The following is a 5000-nucleotide window of genomic DNA, read 5'->3' on the forward strand; positions in this document are numbered from 1 at the left end:
ATCCGACCCGCAGACTTTCATGCTTGCTGTCCTAACAAGCCAAATAGCGTATATAAGAGAAGATGTTTCGATAAATTGTTGGGGCGATGTGCAAGCTCTTACTTCTGTCTCCTAAGTCAGTTAGTGGATCCAGAAAGCTCCGCCCAAAGGTGCTTTTTGAAAGCCGGTCCCCGGTAGCCCAAGATCCGTCTCTGACAGAAGAAGAAAGCTAGCACTCGAGTCAAGCAAGACGGGAATGTCACTCGACTGAGAAATCATACCTTCAGTAGGGGAAAAATTGTCGCATATACGCTATATTATATGACTACTAACCATATCAGCGGATATCCTTCATAGCTCCTTCCTTGCCCCTTTCTACAAACCTTTCTATAATATAAGGGAAGCTCGAAGAGCTTTCTTCGCATGCTTGAGCCCATTAATAAAATATTAATATCATATCGATCAAGGCTTTCCTTTAGTTTAATTGCAGCTAGTGGTTTCAGAATATTCCTTCCGCTAAGCGGTTGCGCTAAGTCTTCCTTGGCTTTCCTCCCCTCTATAGCTTTTCTTTGAGATGAGCTTCCGGCTTTGAGCAGACCCGGGAGCAGATACAGGATCAGAGAAAGACCTCCTTACTTTCCGAATAATCGGCTTTGGCGATTGCACTTTCCATCCCTTACAACATAGGGCTTGCGGAAAGAGTCGTTGAAGAAGCCGAGACCAGAGAGAGAAACACGTCCCGCTTCGAAGGGTAGGGGGAAAGCGAAAAACTATCTTTAGCGGTTCGTAGGTACCTTATTTGATCTAGTAAGGGGAGCTAGAGCTAGAATAGCATTCCCAAGCACTACCCTCAGTTGCAGCCCCAGGTCCATATAAAGCAGTCAATCTACCAGCAGAGAGGCTGCAGATACATGTCCACCTGTTTATTTACTACCATAAGCAGGAGCAGTTGCAGGTATCGAGTGTTGTGAGGGCTTTCATTTGCGCGTTAAGGGCAGTTTCTGTTATAGCACTAGGAATCGATGCCGTTAGTATAAAAAAAAACAGAGGGGCTTTGGAATCCATTCCGTATTCCGTACGCTAGGAAGCCGATCCGAACTTTCATAGCCTTTGCTTGAACCGAAGAGAGCGATGCGAACAGTTCAGGAGATCGCAGATAAAACCCTTAGTTCAATGCCGGGTTTCATAAGTACTCTCGGTCAATCATATCATTCTCCAGACGGTATGGGGTATAAGCACGTTTATTGGAGCCGTTGCGAAGGGTACTGCTTACTACAGATTCGAGCTCCATTTCCCTCTCGGTACTTAGATCTTCCTCTAAAACTTCTCTCATTCCTGTTTCCTTTGTTCCGCCAACTACATTGATTGGATACTGCTGGGCCTGCCTACGCAGAAAGTATACCGATTATCTCATAAAGCCGTTGAATTGCCCTTGGTTGTCTTACCCATTTGTTATATCTTATTCCCACCTTGTTCTATTGCTCTTTCTCGATGGTATTCTGGGGCGCTAGACCTCATTCTCTTTGATACGCTTATTCAATTGACATTGCCCCTTCCTCCTATTTCGAAAATCTTAAGTAAGATGGCTTGTGATGTGCCAGGGCTTAGAGGGGTCGGCGCCAACAACGGCTGCCTTTACTCGACAGTACACGTTCGCTTCGCTCACTAAAAACAAGCAAGGGATACAACCAGCTTTCGCTTCCTTGTGCAGAGCTTCCCTTCCTTCCTTTCACTTCCTAAGAGGAGAAGGACAGAGGACTGAGTTGCCCTTAGGGGGTTCACCGAAACATAATAAGGAGAGGGTTTTTTAGTGTAAATGGCAGATCAAAGATCAGGAGCTGACTCTAGTTTCACAGAATGAGCCTAACCCGGATCTGAGAGAGAATCGGCTGAGACAGAGGACATGGCATAAACCGATGTTGCAGCTGAGAGAGAGTTTAGGTATCCCGAAGTTTAGGAACGAAGTAACTCGCCTAAAAGGAGAGGAACGAGGGTACGAAACCAAAGGAAGGGGAGTTTTTCCAATCCTATAAATCTGGTTAAGCGTAGGAACTCCGTGGTCAGCACTTTATCCGGATAGCTTCCACTCTGGACTAGCCTCGTCGAGGCGAAAGGTTGTGCTCTTATCGGGAGCCCCCCGGTCACCCAAGGAATTGTCTATCCTTTCTTAGCCTTCTGGCGATGTGAATTCAGTTTGATCCTTACGCCCTTCTTGGCGTCTCCGGACTCTCTTCCAAGATCCCCTTGCCTTTCCTTTCTCATCTCGGCATCGTGGTTCACTCACGAAGGAATAATACCGCTTGGGTGAGGACAACTGGAATCATGCGCATTGCTCCATGTCGGCCTTACGAGTTCAAATGGTTCCCTTTTTCCTCTAAAGCCGAGGGCTAAGTGAAAGCTTTCTATCTCAGCATCTACGTGGACTGAGTGGTTAACTATTATAGTGCATCGAGAAAAATGTATTAATATAAAGAATAAGAAGGTATGAAATCACTTGCTCGCAGAGTAAGGAACTTCTGCCAAAAGCGAAAGAATTTGTGATCCACTTAAACAAATGAAGTAGATCGGCCAATAGCCGTTAGATCCGCTTCCTTTAATGCCCACTGATCCGCCTGAAGGAAGCCTTTTGAGGAAGTTGTTTAGCCTTATAGCTGCCTTAAGGCAGTCGGTTTAAGGCGGAGGTAGTGAGTTCATAAGTAAGCATGAAGCTTGCCTGACTTGACAGGCGAATGGAAAGAATAACATGCGCTTAAGTTAAGGAAAAGCCTTACTCTAACAAGCAAGAAAGAGCTTCACTCAGCAAGAAAAGGCGCCCTAGAAGCTGACGCGTCAGTCCGCTCTTATTGCCCTTATGTGACTTGAACAGGCGTTCGGAGGTTCAGTCAAGCATAGCATAGTGCGGCTTATGGTTCTAGTAGCATAAAAAAGATAAACTTTACTAGAAGACCTAGTCTGATTATAGTAAGTAGTATAGATTAGTTAGATTCGTCGAACAGAAGAAGAGCTTTTACTTATTAATTCTATTATATTAGTAAAGCGTTAGCACCTCTATAGAGCAAGGGTCTGCGTAGACGGCTATGGCCGGAAGAGAGAGGGAATCCCCAACTCGTTGGAAGGCTTAGTGGATCCCTTGTTACTATGTGGGGGAAGTCTTACAAGACAGCCTAGAGCGATCAGGATGTATAGTGGACTCGTTAGGGAAAGAGCATCTTCGAAGCAGCATCGAATTCCATTGATTATGGATCACCTTCTTAAACTGAAAGCTCTCAAGCGACGGGAAAGAGTGCCCTCCGGCTAAGGAGGAATGAACGAAAAAGATGCCCCACTACGAATGTCCACGGGACAAAAAGGGGAACGCAAGACGGAGTTCCTCCGACGCCAGAGCAACGGAATCGATTTCTTCCCTCTCTACTAAAGCCAAGTCTGACTTCCGTCCCGTACGTGTCTTCCCGTTCCTTCTTACTTTTGTCCTACTCGGGCTTCTCGCAATCGTCATAATAGGAATAGGAGCGGGTGTCAAAGGAGCAGGCAATTGCAGAGCCTTCTCTCTTCTCTTGTTAGAAATAAGAATCGGCATAAGGAAAGCTTTAGCATTTTTATAATGGTAGGGGCTGCTGGTACTCGTAAGTCAGCTGGCGAGCCCTCTTATTTAGGCACATCAAACCAATCCCCCTTCCCGAGATGACGCTAAGGTAGTTGGAAAGGAAGTTGGCAAGGATCGTTCGCTAGAATGAGCTTGAATAGGGCTTCTTACCGCCCTTCACTATCAATCAGCTAGAGATATGCTGCTCTAAAGACATTAGGGGAGTTTACTTTGTTCATTCGAAGGGGGATGAAGGTCGCAAGGTGGGATTGACCAACAGGAGAGATTATATGGGCTATTTGCCTTAACTGAATCAGTGGTATCAGCTACTCAATGAGAGGAGACATTCGGGCGTTCTAACTCCCGTTCTAACGCTTAATCCGTTACAGCAACTGAAAAGATAGAAGAATTAAATGCGCATACAAGCTCGCTTTAGGTGAGAACTCAAGCCATTCTACTTCGGGACAATGGGAAACTAGTCTCATGGCTGCATGCTCTTCTTCCCGATCCCGATTTCCGAGTTATATTGCCAGGATGGGAGCTGCAGTTCAAATACCTCTTATGAGTGGAGCTCCTTGTTCTATTTGAGTAGCTTGGTTTGGTAAGCTGTTACCCCCAGTCCTAGGGTAAGCAAGCTCAATTACAGTACTACTTCCAGCGATCCACTTTCCTTTCCTGGTGGGGTCAGAACCTTTGAGCGTGTGATATGATCACAAGATTCAATTGAGTCCTCCTTATGAAGCATGCTTATCAGAGGTAGCATCTTGTCTAGTAAGAGTAAGTGATTGCCCTGGTAAGTCACATACCCCAGCTTATGTTATCCATAAACCGAGTAGAAGTATAACTGGAAGTCCCCCCATTCTTTGCCTCAGCCTGGGAAGCGTGAAAAAAGATCATTCATCCCTAAATCTCGCACTCAATCGAAAGCAGGTTTCCATACAGGGGTTCCCTACGAGGGTTCTGAGAGCTTGGGTGGGGCACTAGTTAGTTAGTTAGGTTAGTTAGCCATTCGTCATAATTTGGCAAAGACCTATTATCCATGGGAAAGCACCCCCCTATGCTTATGCATAGGAAATTTATAGTTATACGTAGTATCCCCCTTCCCTTGGGTTGGGTAATCCCGGGTAATCCCAGGTAGCTCCATAGGTTATCCCACTCGCTGGAACTAGTGCTGCAACAGTTTAACGCTCCGATTTCTCCTCAAAGACTACCTAGGGCTTGGGGCTTCTCGGTATCCTTGCTTCTAGGGACCCATTTGTCTTTGTCCCTCCTGTTGAGGACCCTAAGGGAGATCCCTCATCCAGGTTGCCCTTGCCTTTGGGTGGACTACAGAGGCCAGTCTTCAAAGCCTGAAGGGGTAGGATTTCCTTTTCACATTTCATTTTCCCATGACTACCAACCTTGCAGACCCTGATGAAACCACGGTCTTACCTTTGTA

At 46.1% G+C, this 5000-nt stretch overlaps 2 annotated features.

The window, feature by feature from the left end:
• Nucleotides 1-535: part of a direct repeat (second copy of 15.029 Kb R3) that runs on past the window's edge.
• Nucleotides 1-535: part of a direct repeat (second copy of 10.246 Kb R4) that runs on past the window's edge.
• Nucleotides 536-5000: the final 4465 nt, after the last annotated feature.

Source organism: Gossypium arboreum, mitochondrion, assembly GCF_025698485.1.
Source record: "Gossypium arboreum mitochondrion, complete genome".
NCBI lineage: Eukaryota > Viridiplantae > Streptophyta > Magnoliopsida > Malvales > Malvaceae > Gossypium > Gossypium arboreum.